Below are 24,586 nucleotides of genomic sequence, written 5' to 3'. Positions count from 1 at the left end.
CCAGTAAATTATGGAGATGGAAAAATTCAGGCTTATCCCATATCTGAATCTCCCTGATCTGATCAGAAAACTTTAAAGTATGTTTACTTTCCTGCCAATCCTGCATTACTAAACTATGTGCAAACAGCAGACCCTGAGGTGGTCTGTATGAACCCTCCAATACTGCCCATGGTGTGTGCCCCCCGAGAAAATGAATGAGATGAGCCTCTGCATTATTGAGTCTATCATGGAGCAACCAATATTTTAAATATCGTAGTTGGCCAGCGAGATAATACAAAAAAGGTCAGGTACCGCATATCCACCCTGCCTTTTGGGCCTTTGCTGGGAACCAATATTCACTTTAGGTCTAGATGAGCCCCATATAAACGCTGCCATCAAGGTATGCATTTTCTTGAAGAAACTCTTGGGGACCTTAATTGATGCATGTTCCAACATATGTAAACACTTTGGGAGGATTATCATTTTAATTAATCCAATTCTGCCCACTACAGATACGGGGAGTCAAGACCATATCTCAAACTTTTTTTTTCATCATACCCTCGAGGGGGTATATATTGTCTCCAAGGTCTTTAATCGGATTTTGGTTCATTACAATGCCCAAATACTTACATTTTTGTACTACTTGCAAACCAAACAACACGGGTACTGTTATATTATCCACTATCTACATACCTACCAATTTACCCCAATTAATTTTAAGACCCGAGAATTCTCCAAAGCTAATAGACTGAAAGCAAGTCAAGTCTATTACTTGATTGGTTATTAAGTTCAAAATAAGTTTGTTTAGTAAAGAAGAGTTTCCTCTGGGCTTTTTCCTGTAAACATAACAGATATTGCCTCCCCTTCCCAAGCCATTTATGCAAAAATTTTCAGAGGGGTTATTAACATAATTGGCTTCCAATGACATACTATCTATTCCTGACACTGGAGTGGCTTATAAACTTACACAGTATATAGTCTGAGGTCTGGGATCTGCCAATATGGGGCTAGTTTTCTTACTGTTTCGGATAACAATACATGATTTTAGTTTTTTTTTTTGTCTAGTCTCGCTTGAATATAGGTCAATTTTAAATAGTTTTCTGATGAGTCGCCTTTGGTGAGGACTATGAAACCCGTAGAAATGAGAGGCCTGGAGAGTGAGTGTGTACACGTCACCTCACCCTATATACTGAGATGTGGGATATATGTTTTTTCTATTAGTCACCTACCGACTAACCTTCAGGGGGTGAATTATGGGTATAGTTTTACATTTGGAACTAATAAGGTTTAGTTTTATCCTTTTGTCAGCAAACATGAGGAATGACAAGAGACAACCCATTTAAGAAGATTTAATTTTGGTTAAAACTATTCCAACATTATGAACATAAAAAAGGCTTCTCCCCTATGTGACGTTTCTGATGTTTATCAACAGTTGTTTTCCAAGTAAAATATTTTCCACATTAAGGCCAGGTTCATATTGCGTTAACCCAGCCTGTTCAATGCGTAGCTTTGATGGGCTGCGTTAACTGTATCGCATAACGCAATCGCATTATGCTATACCCACTAGCGCAGGTGATTCATCTGTGCTAGCAGTGACGGAGCTTCAGACGCTGCAGCCCGCGTCCGAGGCTCAGTCACTGAATGACGGCACACCGCGAGCGCATGCGGCTTTACGGCATGCGTCGCGATGCGCCCGATAATGGGGGTTAATGGCAGCGTTAACGGACTGCATTACACCTTGTTATGCTGCAGTGTAACGCAGTCCATCTAACGGACTGCCATAAAGCAATGTGACCCCGGCCTAAGAAAATGAAAATGGCTTCTCCCTCTGTGTGACTGCTCTGATGGTGATGAAGCGCTTTCTGGATAAAACATTTCCCACATTCTTAACAGGAAAAAGGCTTCTCCGCTGTGTGAGTTTTCTGGTGCTTAACACAATTTGATTTCTTGCTAAAACATTTCCCACATTCTAAACATGAAAAAGGCTTCTCCCCTGTGTGAGTTCTCTGGTGATTAACACACACTGATTTATTGTTAAAATATTTCCCACATTCTGAACATGAAAAAGGCTTCTCCCCTGTGTGAGTTCTCTGGTGATTAACATAAACTGATTTAATGCTAAAACATTTCCCACATTCTGAACATGAAAAAGGCTTCTCCCCTGTGTGAGTTCTCTGGTGAATAACAAGCTCTGATCTCTGCTTAAAACATTTCCCACATTCTGAACAGGAAAAAGGCTTCTCCCCTGTGTGAGTTCTATGGTGATTAAAACAATTTGATTTCCTGCTAAAACATTTCCCACATTCTAAACATGAGAAAGGCTTCTCCCCTGTGTGAGTTCTCTGATGCTTAACACAATTTGATTTTTTTTTAAAACATTTCCCACATTCTGAACATGGAAAAGGCTTCTCTCCAGTGTGGATTTTCTGATGCTTAACACAATCTGATTTACTGATAAAACATTTCCCACATTCTGAACAGGAAAAGGGCTTCTCACCTGTGTGAGTTCTTTGGTGGATAACAAAATGTGATTTATATGCACAACATTTCCCACATTCTGAACATGAGAATGACTTCTTTGCTTTAGCAGCAGTTTGCTTTTTATTGCCTCTTTTGTGACATTGATTTCCCTTATTAGTCAGTAATGAATCAGAAGATGGGACCTGTTTCATAGGATCAGATGACAGATCTTTGCTGTGAATGGATGATGGTATATCTGGAGTAACAGCAATCACTTCAGTTGTATCTCGTAGGATCTCAAGATCATCAGATTTAAAAATTGAAGATGTCAGCTGTCCCTCTGATCTCCTGGTACAGTCTTCTGCTAAGATAAAAACAATTATGTTTTAATAAAATATCCTTGAGTTTTATATTTTTGAGCATTTCTACTTAAACTCTCCATAAAAATGGCAAGCTATGTAAAAGCTTAAATTATTTACCAAGTCAATGACAGTTCACAGTCTAATAGAAAACCTTGTTGGATGAGCCAGTAGTGTGTGGTGTTCAACTGTTTGTTCATTCTGCCTCCCAAATATCGAATAAAAAGAAACCAATCAATGTTATGTAGGCGAAAGTGATACCAATTCTCATCTCACAAAAACAAGTCCCCACTCAGGTCCATCATCTGTCATTGGAAAAAACAGAGGTTCCCACACTATTAGTGGCTCAAAGGCTGCTGAAAAGCAACAAAGTTTCTATAAACCAATCCAGCAAAATCCGCTCTCACTTCGGAGTCTTGCAGTGTGCGCAAACAACATTTAGGATCCCTGTATTTAACAATATTATAGTGAGAAGAATCCACTTAATTTGCGGTGTGTGTCTCCTGGAGCACAATCTGGGCACTATGTGCTGGGTAATAAAATGGCAAATGTGTAATTTTCATTCTCCAACATCCACTGCGTGTTAATTTCCAGAAAGTGGCTGTGGAATCAAAATATTCACTCCTCCTAAGGATTATAGCTCTCAGTGAATTAATTTATAAAATGGAATCACTTTATGGGGATTTCTACTATTCTGGTTTTCTGTCATTTAGTTATATTAGGGCTTCTGCATATGGTGTCCAATCTCATCTGGGATCTGGTCCTGCTGTCCAGCTGGAGTAATTTGCTCACTACTTCAGCCAATTGGAAAGTACCACACCCTCCTAAAACGCAAAGCACATGGCCGGAATCTGCCAGATACAGCGCTGTTCTCCTCTGGTTCAGTCCTCTGTGCTCAGCTTGCGGCTTGTGTATTTGTTTCCTGTTGTGACCATGGCCCATTTACTGACTACTCTTGTGTCTTCTGATTCTGTATTCTGTCCTTCTGGTTCTGACCCAGCTACCTGACCATTCTTCTCGCCATCTAACACCACAGAATAGCAGGTAACACCATGGTCCAAGCCTAGGGGTCCCTGTGTAAGTCCAGATCCATGTAAGGGTGTTAAAGGGCGATGAGCAAGGCAATCCTTGGGATATGGAAAGCAGAGAAGATAGAGCCAAGCATGTTCATGGTGGACATCTTTTGAGCTGCCAGGTGACCATGAACAGTGCACCTAATACATTGTGTCTGCAAACTATTCCAGCAAGATCTGCATTCAAATAGCTAAATGGCGCTCCTTCCCTTCTGAACACTGCCATGTGCCCAGACAGTAGAGTACAACCGTATGTAGGGTATAGTGCGAAGCTGGAAAATAATTTGTAAGATCCATTTGTTTTCTATTATCCTTTGTGAAGAATTCCAAACTTACCACCACATAAAGTGACACACGTCAGATATTAATAATGGGGCCTGATTAGGAACTACTGAAATGATCAAACTCCACAGTCTCCATCAGTAATAATGAGTAACTAGTGGTGAAACCTCTCTGGGGTAATTAGAGTATGGGTCTCGGAGACTTCACAATCTATACTATCCTAAGCACCAATATTTTCTGTCAGATGAGTTTCAAGAAGAAATATTCGGCATTTAAAGAGAACTGTGTATAAGGCCGGTTTCACACGTCCTGATATTTCTGGTACCGGAGACGTCCATGTGTGTAATACTTGTGGCACACGTGTGACAACCGTGTGCAGCATCAGTACCACATGGACAGCAAGCAGGGAAGAAGCGCTACAGTAAGTGCTACAGTAAGTGAAATCCAAAGGAAAAAAAGAGGGGTCTCCAGCACCAAAATTAGTGAAAAAAGATAAAACTCACATTTATTGGGAAGTTTTTAAAATCATATTAATAAGCCACCATGACAGGCAAGGCTACTTACGCGTTTCAGACAGATATTACATGTCCTTAGCCATAGATATATCTTATCAAAACGAGGAAGCTTAAATCAATGAATACATGAGGAGACTGCAGAGTGAACACCCAGTTTCAGGTAATTAATTAGCTCCACCTTATTCAGACCTCAGCAATTAATGTTGCTAAGCAAAGCTAACATATAAATAAGAAATATATGTTTGCAGACATAAATGAATACATGCAAAACAGCAATAAACCATAAATCACAATAGACATAAATAGATGAGTATTGCAAAAAAAAAAAAAAAAACATATTACATTATATATTGCAAATCTGATCTATAATTTAAACCCTTCGGTGCACGAGCATCAAGAAGCAGGATCCATTTAGCCTCAGCTGATAATAGTGCAGCAAACCAATCACCACCTCACTTCACTCTGTTAATTCTCTCTATGCCCCTCACGGACAACGTAGACAAATCACCTCCATGCACTTCTGAGAACTGTTTTGATAAACCAGAGCTAGGTCTTTTATTGCTATAGCGATCAGTAGTCTGCACAGGGGCAGAAGCAGAAATATGTTCAGCTAATTGTTTCTTCAACTTACGTGATGTACAGCCAACATAATATTTGCTGCATGCTTCACAGCTGGCTAAATACACGACATAAGTTGTTGAACAGTTTATCAATGTTTTTATCTTATAAATGTTACCATTATTAGCCGAAAACTCTTTACAATTAGCCATATACCTGCACAGATTACATCTGGAGGTACCACACCTAAATGAGCCCACTGTGCTGAGCCACATATTTCTGCTTCTAGGGGTGATCTACAAACTTGGTGATAGCAAATTGCCCAAATTTGTGGATTTTCTAGCTACAATGTTCACACCATTTGACAGAATTTCCTTCAGAATTGGATCCTGTCCCAACATAGGTATATTTTTAAGAAAAGCCTTTTTTATGTTAATAAAATCCAGACTATATGGGGTAGAGACTGTAAGCTGATTTTTATCATCCAATCCTGGTTCATTATCCCTCAACAAATCTGATCTTGATTTTTTAGTAGAAATAAATAAAGCCCTCTTAAGAGATTTATTAGAGGACCCGCTCTGCTTCAACCTATCAAATATAACTCCACATTCTGAATGGAAGGAGATTTCAGTCGAACACAATCTACGTGCCATCACAAATTCTCCAGTAGGTACATTGCGGATGGTATTAGCCATGTGTGAACTGGTAGCATGTAATGTAGAATTACCGCTTGTAGGTTTTCTGTCATGGTTAGGACATGGTTAATGTCCTGTTCTGACAGGGTTAACATTGCCGGCCTCTCTTTGGATCTGGGAGGGGTATTTATGCTCACTCCATACTGGCATTCTCTGTCAGTTATACTGCTATTCTGGTGTGTCTGACCCCTGGTGTGTGTGTACTCTGCATTGTTTGTTTGCTTCCCGTGTATGACCCGGCTTGTTCCTTCACTCTGTACTCCGTCTCTCGTTTTTGGTACCATTGTCTTTTCTGGTTCTGACCTCCTGGCTTGGCTATCGTTACTCCGTTACAGTTTACCCCTATTGTACCGTCTAATACCTGTTCTGGTTTTCTGATCTATTGCTACGTCCTGACTATTCTTTCTGTCTAAGCCCTTTGGTACTGTCCTGCTATCTCGTGCTTTGACCCGGCTTGATCTGGTGTCTGTCTCTGTCTATGCTCCTTGGTAACATTGTCCTGTAGTTACCCTTCTAGGAGTTCCCCTGCAGCTCCTAGCTCTGTGGAGCTTAGGCCACGCCCCCAGCAGTCACATGATTCAGGTCCTGGAGCATGCATTGTCACCACTGCTGCTCGCTCCGCAGGTATCTTTGTGCACAGTCTTTGTACTCAGGACACGCGCCCTGGCTCAGTGAGCAAGTGCAGTGCGGTGTTCCTGACATTATAACTGACCGTTTCAGTTTTTTTTTCCTCTGAAGGAAAAAAAAAGCGTGTGTTATCCTCATGGATCCCATACAAGCCTTGGCTGATCAGGTCAAGCACCTGACCCAAATGTTCCATAAACTCAATGTGGAACAGCGCACAATGGCCCATACCCAGCAACAGTTGGTGGTTACTGTGCAGGGGGCTGTCAATGCAGGGGCTTCTAGTTCTGGGGGTAGGGATGTGTCATTAGCGTCCCCCGAATCTCCAGTCAAATTGCCCGATCCCTTCTCAGGGGATAAAAAGGAGTTCAGGTCTTTCAGAGAAGGATGCAAGCTTTTTTTTTCTCTAAGGCCCCGCTCCTCCGGGGATGAGTTCCAGAGGGTGGGGGTCATTATTTCCCTACTTCGGGGGGCTCCGCATGCATGGGCTTTCTCTCTGTCTTCCTCTGCTCCTGAACGTATGTCAGTGAACTTGTTCTTTGAGGCTCTGGGGCACATTTATGACGAGCCTGATAGAGTGCGTCTGGCAGAGGATATGGTGATGAGTGTGACACAGGGAAGGCACTCTGCTGAATGGTTCTGCTCAGAGTTTAGACGTTGGACCGCCGAAGTATCCTGGAATGACGCCGCCCTGAGGGGGTTGTTTCGCAGGGGCCTTTCTGACCATCTGCAGGACGCTCTGGCATTACATCTGCCTCCTGATACCCTGGAGGACGCCATGATGCAGGCGGTCCGTATGGACCGGAGACTCCGTGCTAGAGGAATGATGCAACAAGAGTCTCCCTTGTACCCCAAATTGTGTGACACTTCACCCGTATCTGAGCCCATGAACGTTGGGTCAGTCTCGGTTAAGGAGAAAGAGAGAAGGCACCGCAGAGACAACCTACTATGTTTTTACTGTGGAGCCTCTGGACATTGGAAAAAGAATTGTCCCTCCTGCCCTTCTTCAGAGAAACCTTCAGAGAAACGACTGAGTCTGGGCAACAATCGAGGAGGTTGTCCAGACTCCCAGGTACATTTTTTCTCACGTATAAAAATGGTCCTCCAGGTTGAATTGGAAATTGCTGGCGGTCCTGTTATGACCACCGCCTTTGTTGACTGTGGTTCCTCCATTACTCTGATTGATGCCCAAGTTGTGACTCTTAATAAGATAGGGACAGTCAGGTTAAAAGACCCTGTTAAAATTGTGGCTGTGGATTCATCCCCTCTTACCCGGGATGGAATTTGATTTATGTCTGAAGTTTTTTCTATGAAAGTGGGTTCCACTCATGTGGAAAATTTAAGTTGTTTCGTTATGAATAATCTGCCTGCAGGACTGGTATTGGGAATGCCCTGGTTGCAACGCCACAATCCTCTTATTGATTGGGTGAAGGGGAAGATCACCCGTTGGGGATGTAATGATAATGGTCTGTGTTGTAACCCGGTTCCTTTTGTCAATCCGATAAAATCTGTATCTGTGTCATCTGTCGGTCTGGAGGGTATTCCGGAGTACCTGAGAGACCTTAAAGATGTGTTTTCCGAAAGCGAGGCCGAGGCGCTCCCACCACATAGACCATATGATTGTGCTATCGATTTAGTACCTGGAGCCAAATTACCCAAGGCTCGTTTGTTTAATTTGTCCAGGCCTGAGCGCCAAGCTATGAAAGAGTACATTAAAGAAAGCCTTCGCAAGGGGCATATTCGGCCCTCGGTCTCACCCGTGGCAGCGGGGTTTTTCTTTGTAAAGAAAAAAGATGGTGGGTTGCGACCGTGCCTCGACTTTCAAGAACTGAACAAAATTACTGTTAAGAACACGTACCCTCTCCCGTTGATTCCTGATCTATGCAATCAACTCACGGGGGCCAAATGGTTTTCTAAGCTCGATCTACGAGGGGCTTATAACCTTATAGAGGATCCGGGAGGGGGACGAATGGAAAACAGCATTCCTGACAACTGAGGGGCTGTTTGAAAACCTGGTTATGCCCTTCGGCCTCACTAATGCTCCTGCGGTTTTTCAGAACTTTATTAATGTTGTTTTTTCTGACTTGATTGGACGTTATGTAGTCATTTACCTGGATGACATCTTGATTTACTCTGAGGACAGTCAGTCACACTTGCATCATCTGCGTACGGTGCTTATGAGACTCCGGGAGAACCATTTGTATGCTAAGCTGGAGAAGTGCTCATTTTTTATGCAAGAACTGTCTTTTCTGGGTGTAATTGTATCCGGGGAGGGATTCCGCATGGATCCAGGGCAGGTTCAGGCCATTACAGATTGGGTGCAGCCTCATGACCTGAAGGGGTTGCAGCGATTTCTGGGCTTCGCTAATTATTATAGGAAGTTCATTAAAGGGTTCTCGCAGGTGGTAAAACCCTTGACGGACCTCACTCTTAAAGGGGCAGCTGTAAAAAGTTGGTCTGTGGCCGCAAAAAATTCCTTCCTGGCATTAAAGAAGTGTTTTACTACAGCCCCTGTGTTGGTACAACCCGATTCGTCAAGACCTTTTATCGTCGAGGTTGACGCTTCGGAGGTGGGGGTGGGGGCAGTATTGTCACAGGGTCCTTCTACCCTGACTAACCTCAAACCCTGTGCCTTTTTCTCTAAGAAGTTCTCGTTGGCCGAGAGAAACTATGATGTCGGTAACAGGGAACTGTTAGCAGTTAAATTGGCCTTTGAAGAATGGAGGCATTTTTTGGAGGGGGCCGCTCATCCCATTACGGTCGTCACTGATCATAAAAACCTGGCCTATATCGAGTCTGCTAAGAGATTGACCCCCAGACAGGCTCGGTGGGCACTTTTTTTTTCTCGATTTCAATTTACCATCACGTTCCGACCAGGGTCTAAAAATGTAAAGGCAGGTGCCTTATCCCGAAGTTTTGATTCTGTGTCCCCTCCAGAACCTCCTTCCTCCATTCTTCAACCGGGAGTGGTTGTAGCCGAAATCTCCTCTGAGTTACAGAGAGAGATTCTGGAAGCACAAGCACAAGCTCCCAGGAATAAACCCCCAGGTAAATTGTTTGTACCCGAACAATTCCGTCCCACACTCCTCCAAGAATTTCATGACTCTATGTTAAGTGCACACCCTGGTATTGCAGCTAGCCGGGGGGCAGTAGCTAGGGGTTTTTGGTGGCCCTCTATGGGTACTGATATAAAAAGGTTTGTGAATACTTGTGGGGTGTGCGCGCGCTCTAAAAGCTCTCAGGTCTGGCCGGCCGGGGAATTGGTGCCTTTGCCAATTCCGGATAAACCATGGACACACCTGTCCATGGACTTTATCACTAACCTTCCACCTTCCAAGGGCAACTCAGTGGTATGGGTAGTGGTTGATAGATTTTCTAAGCAAGCCCACTTTGTGCCATTACCTGCGTTACCATCTGCTGAAACCTTGGCTCATTTGTTTATACAGCACATTGTTCGACTGCATGGAGTGCCTGTGAACGTGGTGTCGGACAGGGGTGTGCAATTTGTGGCCAGGTTTTGGAGAGCGTTTTGTATGAAGTTGGGGGTCACGTTGTCATTCTCCTCTGCCTATCACCCGGAATCTAACAGACAAACGGAATGCACCAACCAGTCATTGGAGCAGATTCTGAGATGCCTGGCCTCCTCCAGACAGGAAGACTGGTGTGAGGTATTGCCCATGGCAGAATTTGCATTCAACTGTCGGGTTAATCAGTCTACCGGAAAGCCTCCCTTTCTGGTCAATTATGGGTTTGTTCCGCAGTTTGGGGAATTTTCCCGTATGGATTCGGATTGCCCTGGTGCCGAGGGGATGATACAACAATTAAAAACCCTCTGGAAGGAGGTACAGGGGAACATCTCCAAATCCCAGAAGAAGTTCAAACATTTTGCAGACAGGAGGAGGGGGGTGGTTCCTGCGTTGACAGTGGGAGAAAAAGTCTGGTTGTCCACTCGTAACATCAAACTTAAAATACCCTCTATGAAGTTGGGCCCCAAATTTATTGGCCCATACAAGATTGTAGAGGTGATCAACCCGGTGGCATACAGATTACAGTTGCCCTCCTCCTTCAAAATCTCTAACGTCTTCCACAGGTCCCTATTAAAACCTGTGAGGACAGTTAGAGAAGATCCCTCATCCGTGGCTCCACCAGTGTTGGTAGAGGGTCAACTGGAGTACGAGGTAGGGCGCATCATTGATTCGCGGTGGGTGCGCCGGAGACTTCAGTACCTTATCCATTGGAAGGGATATTCCGTTGAGGATCGATCGTGGGTTCCGGCCAGTTCGGTGCACGCTGATCGACTGGTGCGGGCTTTTCATGCCAGGTACCCTGAGAAACCTGGGGGTCCGGTGGCCCCCCATTAAGAGGGGGGTACTGTCATGGTTAGGACATGGTTAATGTCCTGTTCTGACAGGGTTAACATTGCCGGCCTCTCTTTGGATCTGGGAGGGGTATTTATGCTCACTCCATACTGGCATTCTCTGTCAGTTATACTGCTATTCTGGTGTGTCTGACCCCTGGTGTGTGTGTACTCTGCTTTGTTTGTTTGCTTCCCGTGTATGACCCGGCTTGTTCCTTCACTCTGTACTCCGTCTCTCGTTTTTGGTACCATTGTCTTTTCTGGTTCTGACCTCCTGGCTTGGCTATCGTTACTCCGTTACAGTTTACCCCTATTGTACCGTCTAATACCTGTTCTGGTTTTCTGATCTATTGCTACGTCCTGACTATTCTTTCTGTCTAAGCCCTTTGATACTGTCCTGCTATCTCGTGCTTTGACCCGGCTTGATCTGGTGTCTGTCTCTGTCTATGCTCCTTGGTAACATTGTCCTGTAGTTACCCTTCTAGGAGTTTCCCTGCAGCTCCTAGCTCTGTGGAGCTTAGGCCACGCCCCCAGCAGTCACGTGATTCAGGTCCTGGAGCATGCATTGTCACCACTGCTGCTCGCTCCGCAGGTATCTTTGTGCACAGTCTTTGTACTCAGGACACGCGCCCTGGCTCAGTGAGCAAGTGCAGTGCGGTGTTCCTGACATTTTCTATATAAAGCAGTGGTGATCAAACCTGTCTGATCATCTCCATGTAGAAAAACATCCAAAAAAGGAGCAGAATTTTTATGAATATCCACCTTGAATTTCAAATTTAGGGGGTTATCATTCAGATATCTTTATCCACACAAGACATCTGTACATCATGTTGTGAGTTAGTACGCCAGATAATCACCAAATCATCTAAGTATCTGGCGTACCAGCAAATTTTGTCACAGAAAGGGTTAAATGACGAATGAATATAAGTCTCTTCCCACCATGGCATATATAAATTCACCAAAGATGGTGAAAAAGATGATCCCATAGGGCAACCACACACCTGAATATAAAACTGCTTATTAAAACTAAAATAGTGATGTTTAAGCAGAAAGTCTGCAACCTGTAGAATGTACTCCGTGTGGGAAGCCTTAAGATCCCCCTAGTGTTCCAAGTGGCTAAATGGTGGGGAATATGGGAATATAGGGCTTCAACATCACAGGTAACCCAAATCGAATCTTTGGACCAAGGCACATTTGACAGTGCTTGTAATAAGTGTTTCGTGTCTTTGATATAACCCACTGTTCTCTTAACAAATGGCTGCAGAATCTCATCCAGCCAGGTAGATAATCTCTCTGTGCAAGATCCTATGCCCGCCACACTAGGATGGAAGGCAGGGGGAAATACCTCTTTATGCACCTTAGGCAGGCCATGAAAAATAGCACACACAGGGTTTTCAGACACAAGATAATCAATCATTTTTCTGTGAAAAATGCCCAAAGCTTCCCCTTCACCTAATAAACATCTCAATTTCCCATTAATTTCTGATGTAGGATCAGCGCCCAACTTTCTGTAAGTATTACAATCTGATAGCATACTCATAGAATCATAGAATCGTAGAGTTGGAAGGGACCTCCTGGGCCATCTGGTCCAACCCCCTGCTCAAAGCAGGATTCGCTAAATCATCCCAGTCAGATGTCTGTCCAGCCTCTGTTTGAAGACTTCCATTGAAGGAGAACTCACCACTTCTCGTGGCAGCCTGTTCCACTCATTGATCACTCTAACTGTCAAAAAGTTTTTTCTAATATCTAATCTGTGTCTCCTCCCATTCAGTTTCATCCCATTGCTTCTAGTCTTTCCTTGTGCAAATGAGAATAAATTTGATCCTTCTACAATGTGACAGCCCTTTAGATATTTGTAGACAGCTATTAAGTCTCCTCTCAGTCTTCTCTTTTGCAAACTAAACATTCCCAAATCCTGCAACCTTTCCTCATAAGACAGGGTTTGCAGACCGGTCACCATTCTGGTCGCTCTTTTCTGAACTTGCTCCAGTTTGTTAATGTCTTTTTTAAAATGTGGTGCCCAAAACTGGACACAATATTCCAGATGAGGTCTGACCAAAGAGGAGTAGAGGGAAATAATGACTTCACGTGATCTAGACTGCATGCTTCTGTTAATACATCCTAGAATTGCATTTGCCTTTTTTGCTGCTGCATCACACTGTTGACTCATATTCAGTCTGTGATCTATTAGTATACCCAAGTCTTTTTCACATGTGCTGTCACTTAGCCCTATTCCTCCCATTCGATATATGCTTTTTTCATTTTTATTGCCCAGATGTAGTACTTTGCATTTCTCCCTGTTAAAAACCATTCTGTTAGTTGCTGCCCACTTCTCCAGTTTATTTAAATCTTTTTAAATCCTCTCTCTCTCTTCTCTAGTATTAGCTATCCCTCCTAGCTTTGTGTCATCAGCAAATTTATTCAGTTTACCCTCAATTCCTTCATCTAAATTGTTGATAAAGATGTTGAACAATACAGGGCCCAGGACAGAGCCCTGTGGTATCCCACTTGAGACATTCTTCCAACTAGATGTGCAGCCATTTACGACCACTCTTTGGGTCCGATCACTAAGCCAGTTATGAATCCACCTAACAGTTGCCTTGTCCATTCCATACTTAGTCATTTTTTCAATAAGGATTGTATGAGAGACTTTGTCAAATGCTTTGCTGAAGTCAAGATATACTATATCTACAGCATTTCCTTGATCCACCCAATCAGTGATACCGTCATAGAAGGAAATTAAGTTAGTCTGACATGACTTATTAGTTACAAACCCATGCTGACTCTGTTTAATCACCTCATTCTTATCCAGGTATTGACATACATGTTGTTTAATAATTTGTTCAAAGATCTTTCCTGGTATAGAAGTCAGACTCACCGGCCTATAGTTGCCTGGGTCCACCTTCTTCCCCTTTTTGAAGATAGGAACATTTGCTCTTCTCTAGTCTTCTGGCACTTCTCCTGTTCTCCAAGAATTTTCAAAGATTATGGAGAGGGGTTCAAAAATTTCTTCTGCTATCTCCTTCAGTACTCTGGGGTGTAATTCATCTGGACCTGGAGACTTGAATTCATTTAGGTTAGCTAAGTGTTTCCTCACTATCTTTCTGTTTATAGATATCCTGGATTCTACTATTCCCTTAATAGGACAGTGAAGAACAGTTGATGTTACATTTCCTTTCTGAGAGAAAACAGATGCAAAATAGGAATTAAAAAGTTCAGCCTTCTCAACATCCTGTCTTACCATTTCATCATTTTCATCCTGTAAAAATCCTATAGCATCTTTGACTTTTCTTTTACTTTTGACATATCCCCAAAATCCTTTATTATTGCTTTTGACATCTCTTGCAAGCCTCAATTCATTTTCAGCTTTAGCTAATCTGATTTGTGCCCTGCAGGTTCTGCAGACAGCATTATATTCTTCTTTAGATATGCCTCCCTCTTTCCATTTTATAAACATTTTTTTCTTCCTTTTTTGCATGTGCTTAAGTTCTGTGTTCATCCATCCTGGTTTCCTTAAATGCTTCCTATTCTTTCCTCTTTTCGGAATTGTTAACAACTGTGCTTTGAGAATTTCATTTTTCAAGATTTCCCATCCTTCCTGGACATTTTTGTCTTTAAGGATATCCAGCCTTTGGATCCCTCCAATTCTCTTTCTGAATCCCTTAAAATCTGCCTTTCTGAAATCTAACCTTGACATCTGAGTCTTCACAGGTCTTCCGCCTCTAGTTATCCAAAATTCTAAAATAGCATGGTCGCTACCTCCTAGGGTCCCAGCCACTTTTACCTCCTCAACCATTTCCTCCCTGCTTATAAGGATTAGATCCAAGGTAGCAGTTCCCCTTGTTTTCTCCCTTACCTTTTGGAAGATAAAGTTGTCAGCAAGAGAGGATAAGAATTTCCTTGACCTGTTAGTTTTGCCTGAGAGAGATTCCCAACAAATGTCTGGATAGTTGAAATCTCCCATGACAACTATGTCATATTTTTTGGAGAACTTGGCCATTTGATGCATAAAGAGTTCATCCATATCTTCAGCTTGCACAGGCGGCCTGTAGTAAATGCCTACAATGGTGTCCTTTCCATTGTTCTGTCCTTGTATTCTTACCCAAACAGTTTCCACAGAACTTCCAGTCTCTGAAGCTTCAATCTCTGTGCAGATATACGCGTTTCTAACATACAATGCGACACCCCCTCCTCGTTTATCAAGTCTGTTTCTTGCAAATAAGTTGTATCCTTCTAGTCTTGTATTCCAATCATGTGTATTGTCCCACCAAGTTTCAGTGATTCCAATGACATCATATTTCTTTTCCTGTGTTAGTAGTTCCAATTCTCCTTGTTTGTTGCCCATGCTTTGTGCATTAGTATAGAAACATTTTAGTTTGTGATTGGTTTCTCTTTCTCCAATATTTTTATTAATTAGATTCTTTCGTCTTTGTTCTTCCTTTCCACTTCTAATAGCAGAGTTCTCAATAGCATTTGTCAGGTGTATGGCTTTTTCTGGTCTTTTGCTTCCCTTCCCATGTTGTTCTAGTTTAAAGCTCTCCTTACAAGTGTAGCAAGGTGACATCCAAATACATGCTTTCCAGTCTTCGTAAGGTGCACCCCATCTCTAGCAAGTAGTCCATCGTATAAGTAGTTAACTCCGTGATCCAGAAATCCAAATCGATGCTGACGGCACCATCGACGTATCCAGTTGTTCACCTGCAGAATCTTATTCCACCTCCTTGTTACATGGCCATCCACTGGGAGGATGGAAGAGAAGACCACCTGCGCTCCCAGTTCTTTCACTTTCTTGCCTAAGTCTTCAAAGTCTCTGCAGATGGTTTCCAGGTCGTTTCTTGCGGTGTCATTTGTCCCCACATGTAGTAGCAGGAATGGGTAGTCATCTGTAGGTCTGAAGAGTCCTGATATCCTGTCAGACACATCTTTAATTTTTGCACCTGGAAGACAGCACATTTCTCTTGAAGATATATCCGGTCTGCAGATAGCGGCCTCTGTTCCTCTCAGCAGGGAATCCCCCATGACCACCACTCTCCGTTTCTTCTTCACAACATTTTTCTTTCTCCATCCAGGAGGACTCTGAAGGCGTACAAGGTTGCTGTTTGTTGGCAAAGTCTTATCCTGATGTATTTCTTCATCGTTTTCCTGCGTGAGAGCCTGGTACTGGTTCCTGAGAAGTAAGGACGCTGACTGCTTCCCGATCCTCCTGCTTCTCTGAATTTCTCTCTCATATAAGGTATTATCCAAGATAACCAGAGAGCCTCCCTCTATCCGCAAGGCTGGTCACAACCTTAGGATCACACGATAAATCCTTTAAAGCCTTTTTTTCCGCTTTTGTTAGATTGTTTGCAGCTCCTATGTCAGTAGTTAGGATCTCTCTTATTTCCTTCCCCAACACATCCTGAAAGCTGTCCATGACGGGGACCCTTGCTGAGACAGGATAAAAGTCTGGATTAGGAGTTTGTATCGGTATTAGTTCCATAGATTTTACAATCCTCCGATTAGTATCAAGGTCCATCGAGGTTTTAGGTGCGATCTGTTCAGTCAAAGTCCTAGATAGTGGAATAACAGGAAATTCAGACACCGGATCAGCCATAGATGCTGACATAGGAGCAGAAGCCGCCACAGATTAATGAAAGTGTTCTTTCACTGCTAACAAGCAGACAAACTTATCGACATCTTTAATAGTTTGTCACATATTGGCACGAACACTGAGTGCAAACTTGATTCCTTTCTCCAACACTTTCATCGGAGTGTGAGTACATATATTTGCTGATTAATCACGGAGTAATTAGACACCTCAGACAAAGCTTTGTCTAATATCTGATGTGACTGTCTCTTGGGGGATCTTTTCTCTCCCCCTGTGCCTCTTCCCTGCCCTATGCCATCTCCGTTTTTTGACGCTGACGGTACCCCTATATTGGGCACTCCAGCAGATGGAGGGGTCGGGGGTTAGTATCCACTTCTGAGAGATCAGTAGTGTCACCAGCTGTCTCCTGATCTGTAACAAACTCCACTCTTTTATTTGGAGATTGACCCTTCTTGTTCTTAAGAATAAGTCTGATTTTTCTTGGAGACTTCCAATTATAAACTTTATTTGTTTCATAATCAATACAATCACATGAAAATTTGATTTGCTTAATACTAATAATCTTCTCCTCTTCTTTATTAATTCTATACAGCAATTTATCATTTTGGCCCTGACTTCAGGGTTCCCAGCAAAATCCTTCAGTGGATTATGATATTCTGTAATTGATTTTTCCAACTCAATGACCTGATTAGTTTCCTCTTTAATAATAAGTTTCATTAGTTGCAATGAATAATCCGTAAGAGTTTTAATCCATTCAGTCATAAATGACTCTGGAAAAGGATATGTTGGTATTTTCCTGATTCTCAGACCTCTAGGGATCATTGATCTAGCAACATATTTTTGCAAAATAGTTGAATCCCACCAGGTCCTCAGTTTTTGTAGCATAGTTTTTTCCAGATCAAACAAAATATTATCCAAGTCTGTGCCAGCTGAATAATCAGAATTAGATTTGTTGGAGAACATAGAATCCAGTTTTTTAAGTCTATCCTCATTATTAAACAAAACCTTTGTGGTTAAATCCATGTTGAAAGAATGCAACGAAGAAAGAGGATAATCGTCCAAAATCTAACTGCACAAAGGTATTTTCAAAAGACCGCACATTGACACGGAGGTACAAAAAAAACGCCAGAAGTAAATAGCAAAAAAAGAGGGAAAAATATTCAGCCTATATTCAGTGTCCATATAGTCCATAAGCGGTCTGATGCCAGGAGATGTCCAGTGCGGTTCAACTGGCGCTATAAATCCAAAGGAAAAAAGAGGGATCTCTAGCACCAAAATCAGTGAAAAAAGACAAAACTCACATTTATTGGGAAGGTTTTAAAATCATATTAATCAGCCACCATGACAGGCAAGGCTACCTTACGCGTTTCAGACAGATATTACATGTCCTTAGTCATAGGTATATCTTATCAGAACTAGGAAGCTTAAATAAATGAATACATGAGGAGACTGCAGAGTGAACACCCAGTTTCAGGTAATTAATTAGCTCCACCTTAAAGTACTGTCACACTTAGCGATGTACCAGCGATCCCGACCAGCGATATGACGCGGTCAGGATCGCTGGTGCATCGCTAAGTGGTCGCTAGTGAGCTGCCACACAGGCAGATCTCACCAGCGACATCGCTGGGGACGGGGGTCGCTACTTACCAGTCACACCAGGCGATCCTGCGTCCTCACGCCCGGCTCCACGCGTCGCTCGTCATCACAGCAGGAAGCGCCGCAGGAAGCTGACGACGAGAAACAGTCCAGCCTGTTCTCGCGCGATCAGCGATAAGCAGTGGGGGGAGCGGGTTGTAGGTAAGTATCAGACATAGCGATATCGCTAGCAATATCGCTATAACGTCACAAGTTATAGCGATATTGCTAGCGATATCTCTTAGTGTGACAGGCCCTTTAGTCAGACCTAAGCAATTAATGTTGCTAAACAAAACTAACATATAAATAAGAAATATGTGTTTGCAGACATAAATGAATACATGCAAAAACAGCAATAAATCACAATAGACATAAATAGCTGAGTATTGCAGAAAAAAACCCATATTACATTATATATTGCAAATCTGATCTATAATTTAAACCTTTCGGTGCACGAGCATCAAGAAGCAGGATCCATTTAGCCTCAGCTGATAATAGTGCAGCAAACCAATCACCACCTCGCTTCGCTCTGTTAATTCTCTCTATGCCCCTCACGGACAACGTAGACAAATCACCTCCATGCACTTCTGAGAACTGTTTTGATAAACTAGCGCTAGGTCTTTTATTGCTATAGCGATCAGTAGTCTGCACAGGGGCAGAAATATGTTCAGCTAATCGTTTCTTTAACTTTAACTTACGTGATGAACACCCAACATAATATTTGCACAGTTTATAAATGTTTTATCTTATAAATTTTACCATTATTATCCGAAAACTCCTTACAATTAGCCATATATCTGCACAGATTACATCTGGAGGTACCACACCTTAATGAGCCCACTGTGCTGAGCCCCATATTACTGCTTCTAGGGGTGATCTACAGACTTGGTGATAGCAAATTGCCCAAATTTGTGGATTTTCTAGCTACAACGTTCACACCATTTGACAGAATTTCCTTCAGAATTGGATCCTGTCCCAACATAGGTACATATTTAAGAAAAGCCTTTTTTATGTTAATAAAATCCAGTCTATATGGGGTAGAGACTGTAAGCTGATTTTTATCATCTAATCCTGGTTCATTATCCCTCAACAAATCTGATCTTGATTTTTTAGTAGAAATAAATAAAGCCCACTTAAGAGATTTATTAGAGGACCCGCTCTGCTTCAACCTATCAAATATAACTCCACATTCTGAATGGAAGGAAATTTCAGTCGAACACAATCTACGTGCCCTCACAAATTCTCCAATAGGTAAGTTACGGATGGTATTAGCCATGTGTGAACTGGTAGGATGTAATGCAGAATTACATGCTACTAGTTCACACACGGCTAATACCATCCGTAACTTACCTATTGGAGAATTTGTGAGGGCATGTAGATAATATTTTTTCCTCTTTTTATGCTAGTTACTCACATAACTCTTCACATATTGACTACTGTATTGTCCTCATCACAGACACTACTTACTACCATATGACACCATTATTTACTCTCACAATGCACTGCAGCTACTCCTATTAACCCTTGTGTATGCCAACCATACCTGCTAATGGCTCTGATGTCATTTTATGTCTCCATTCTGGCTAGAGCTCCCATAAGGTCATCTCATTAGCTGCAAAGTTAGTTAGCGAAAGATTGTCCATGATGGCAGCTCAGTCTGACATGGCTCTTTAATATATTTACTACTGATCATTCTCGTACAATGAGTGTTTTTTAACATGGCCAAACATGAGGAATGACAAGGGGTTGTCCTAGTAGTGGTCAACACCTTTAAGAAGATACAATTTTGAGTTAAAATATTTCCAACATTTTGAACATGAAAAAAGCTTCTCCCCGTATGACTTCCCTGAAGTTTATTAAGAGTTGATTTCGGCAGAAAACATTTCCCACATTAAGAACATGAAAAAGGTTTCTCCCCTGTGTGAGTTTTTTGGTGACTAAGAAGAGAAGATTTCTTCACAAAACATTTCCCACATTCCGAACAGGAAAAAGGCTTCTCCCCTGTGTGAGTTCTCTGGTGCTTAAACAAATTTGATTTCCAGTTAAAACATTTCCCACATTCTGAACAGGAAAAAGGCTTCTCCCCTGTGTGAGTTCTATGGTGATGAACCAAATGTGATTTCTTTGTAAAACATTTCCCACATTCTGAACAGGAAAAAGGCTTCTCCCCTCTGTGAGTTCTTTGGTGACTAAGAAGAGATGATTTCCTCACAAAATATTTCCCACATTCTGAACAGGAAAAAGGCTTCTCGCTCGTGTGAGTTCTTTGGTGCTTAAACAAATCTGATTTCCAGTTAAAACATTTCCCACATTCTGAACAGGAAAAAGGCTTCTCCGCTGTGTGAGTTCTTTGGTGCCTAACCAAATTTGATTTCTCGTTAAAACATTTCCCACATTCTGAACAGCTAAAAGGCTTCTCCCCTGTGTGAGTTCTTTGGTGCTTAACCAAATCTGATTTCTTTGTAAAACATTTCCCACATTCTGAACAGTATAAAGCCTTCTCCCCATGTGAGTTCTTTGGTGCCTAACCAAATCAGATTTCTGGCTAAAATACTTCCCACATAGTGAGCAGCAAAAAGGCTTCTCCCTTGTGTGAGTTCTTTGGTGCTGAAACCAATCTGATTTCTTTGTAAAACATTTCCCACATTCTGAACATGAAAAAAGCTTCTCCCCATGTGAGTTCTTTGGTGCCTAACCAAATTTGATTTCTGGCTAAAACATTTCCCACATTCCGAACATGAATATGGCTTCTCTGCTGTGTGAGTTCTCTCATGTGTAACAAGATGTGAATTCTAAGTAAAACATTTCCCACATTCTGAACAGGAAAATCTATTCTCTGCTATGTGAATTTTTTCATGTTTAAGAAAAGTCTTTTCAAGAAAACTATTTCCATATTCTGAATATGAAAATGGCTCCTTTCCTTTAGAATCAATTAATTTTTTAATCCTTATTTTGTGACTTTTATTTTCCTTAGTAGTTGGTAATGAACCAAAAGATGGGACCTGTTTCATAGTATCAGATGACAGATTTTTGCTGTGAAGGGATAATGATATATCTGGAGTAATGGCATTCACTTCAATTGTATCCCGTGAGATCTCAAGATCATCAGATTTAAAAATTGAAGATGTCAGCGTTCCCTCTGATCTCCTGGTACAGTCCTCTGCTAAAAATGAAACCAATTAATAATTTTGAATAAAAATTCCTCAAATTTTATACTTTTGGACATTTCTATTTAAGCTGTCCATAAAAAATACAAGCTTTTTAAGAAATATTAAATTATTCACCAAGACAATGACAGTTCACAGTCTAATCAAAAGCCTCATAGCATGAACCAGCGCATCATGGTGTTCAATGGTTTGTTCATTCTGCTTCCCAAACATGGAATAAAAAGCCACCAAACAATGTGAGTGTGAGTATAATATAACTAGTTTTTCTTCTCACCATGGTGTTGAGCCTATAAATCCATCGACTCTCCACTTGTGATAACACTCGAAACAGATCACCACCCCTCATACCCAAGGATACCTGATCCACTGCAAAAATTTTCAAACCTTTAGCTTCAGAGTTGTGGAAGGTTCTAAAATGTCTTGGGAGCGTCTTTAGTTGTTCTTCATCTTTGGCTTCCTTAGCTTTTTCTATGTCACGAACATGCTCGCGAACTCTTATTCTGAATTCCCTTGTGGTCATTCCGATATAAATCTTACCACAAGGGCAATTTGCATAATAGATCACTCCCTTTGAGGAGCAAGTTAAGCATTTTCTAATTGAAAATGTCTTAGAGTAATCTGAATTGCTAAAGCTGTTGGTCTTAAGCGTATTTGCACATGCCTTGCAGCTTCGACAGGGAAAAAATCCTTTAATTTCCCCACAAATCCCTTTTTGCACTTTTTGTTTAGGAGCTAAATAACTCCGTACCAGCAGATCCGATAAATTCCTAGACCTTTTGGCTGTAATACAAGGTCTTTCTGATAAAGTTTTTTTAAAAATTGGATCTGTATGTAGTACATGCCAATGAGAATTAATTATGTTTGTGAATTTATTCCATTGTTCAGTAAATGGGGTGATCAACCTCACTTGATTGTTATCTGCCGTTTGAATTTTTTTGTTATACAGCAGTTGATCCCTAGGTATATGCTGGACTTTATTATAGGCATAACGAATTGCCCTATGTCCATAACCTCTTTCACGAAACCTTGTATATAAATCTGCTGCTTGTTTTTGATACGTTTGTTCTGACGAACATATCCTCTTGGCTCGAAGGTATTGTCCCACAGGGATTGAGCGAATAGTAGATTTTAGATGAGAGGAACCTGCATGCAAAATTGAATTTGTTGCAGTCGGCTTCCTAAATATATCTGTAGAGATTGAGCCATCATCATTCTTTAGGATATCAATATCCAAAAAGTTAACCCTATGTCCATATGAATAGGTGAGATTTATATTTAAATTATTGTTATTCAAGGCTACCATCAGGGTTTTCAACTCATCTATTGAACCTTCCCAAACAAACAGAACATCATCAATAAATCTCATCCAATTATGGACTTTCTCTATACATGTCACTGGAGAACACTGAAAAATTTCCCTCTCCCAAAATCCCAAAAATAAATTAGCATAAGCAGGAGCACACGCCGCCCCCATAGCTGTACCCTGTGTTTGCAAAAAAACTTGATCTTTAAAAATAAAACAATTGTGTGTTAAAATAAATTTTAATAAATTCAAAATCAGGGTGACTAAGGGGGCATCTAGATTGCTATTCTGTAGAAACCACGAAACCGCCTCAAGTCCCTGGTCATGACGGATGGAGGTGTATAAAGCCTCAACATCCGCCGTGACCAGGATCATATCTTCATCAAGATGTATTTGATCTAATCTCCGTAGTGCCGCTATAGTATCAAGAATATGAGATGGCAACGTGTTCACCAATGGTTTCAAATAGAAATCAATTATTCGGCAAATGAGTTCACTCAGGCCCTCATTGCCCGATACTATTGGGCGGCCAGGCGGATCATCCACATTTTTATGAATCTTTGGAATTAAATATAGGGTTGGCAACTTAGGTTTTAATGATTGAATAGTGTCCAATAGTGATTTAGGAATAACACCACACTCATAAGCATTGGATAAGATATCAATAAGTTCTCTCTGGTATTCAAGCAAAGGTACATGGGTCAGTTTTTTATAACAGCTTACATCAGACAAAAGTATATGGGCCTGTTTCTCATAAAGCTCCAATGGCCAAATTACTAAATTTCCTCCTTTATCTGCTTTTTTAAAAATCACATCAGTCCAGCCTTGCAATTCTGCGATTATTTTTCTTTCATTTTTGTTAGCTGGACTAGCATAATAATTATTTTTCAACTTTTCTATATCTTGTGTCACTAATTTAACAAAAATGTCAACAGCTGGACATGAATTTATAGTGGGAAATTTTTTTGATTTGTTAAACAGAGAAACGGGGAAAGAAATCACCGACTCAACGGGGTAGTTTTCTTCAGCTAGAGATTCTAAAATTTCAAGAGCTGCCTTTTCCTCATCCGAATTAAGTTGCAATCCCATGTTATTTTTCTCATGGAATCTTTTAAGTATCAACTTCCTCGCAAATAGATGCACATCTTTTATTGCCGTGAAGGAATCTAATTGTTGACATGGAGAAAAGGTTAGTCCCTTTTCCAATAATTCAATCTGTTTGTTCGAAAGAATATGTGAGGAAAGATTTATTACCTTAGGTTTATCATTTTTCCTAGTGCCAAAATTGGTTTGGTACCTTGCTGTACCTCTGGCTCTGCCACCAAATCTTGTTCTCACACGTCTAGGAGTATAATATTCCCTTTCGTGAATGGAGGCAGCACTACTCGAAATTGAAGAAATAGAGGAAACTGAAGGACTCCTACTAGAGGATTGAATATTATTTTCCTCAGAGAGTTTATTTTGCCAACGAAAAACTCTTTTCTGATTGTAATCTTGTACGTCACGTTGGTATTTCCTCATTTTATTTTTACTGATCTGATTTTCCCATTTTTCTAGATCTTGATCAAGGTCACGATAAAATTTATCCAAAGTCTCCTTAGGTATTTTGGCCACCAGCTCAACCTGTAATTTATTAAGTTCCTCATCAATTTCCTTCAAAATCCCAGTGTTTTTTGTATTAATAATTTCCATAAAGGAAAAAGAGCATGCTGAGGAAACACTCTCCCATTTAGTAATCAATTCAAGATCATCAAGCCCAAAAGTCGGATAAAGCTGTATACGAAGACCTCGAGGTATAATCTTCTGTTTGATGTAGTTATCTATAGATGTTTTAGTCCACCATATGCGTGTTTTCTTATTTGTCAAATTTTTATATTTAGACAACAGTCCCTTTTCATCATTCTGGGTATCATTAAAATTAGCAGAAACACTCTGTTTAAACAAATCAGACGCTTTCACTTGCCAAGCTTTCTCTTTGGTTTTAAAGTCCAT

General features: G+C 41.3%; 1 pseudogene; it reads right to left on the bottom strand.

Annotated features, from left to right (window-relative positions):
- Positions 1–1,319: 1,319 nt before the first annotated feature.
- On the bottom strand, positions 1,320–24,586 carry LOC141078392 (uncharacterized; annotated as a pseudogene).

This window comes from Dendrobates tinctorius, unplaced genomic scaffold (assembly GCF_039654945.1).
Source record: "Dendrobates tinctorius isolate UK_male_01 unplaced genomic scaffold, ASM3965494v1 ptg000551l, whole genome shotgun sequence".
NCBI classification, from domain to species: domain Eukaryota; kingdom Metazoa; phylum Chordata; class Amphibia; order Anura; family Dendrobatidae; genus Dendrobates; species Dendrobates tinctorius.
This window is presented reverse-complemented; position numbering and strand designations above follow the sequence as displayed.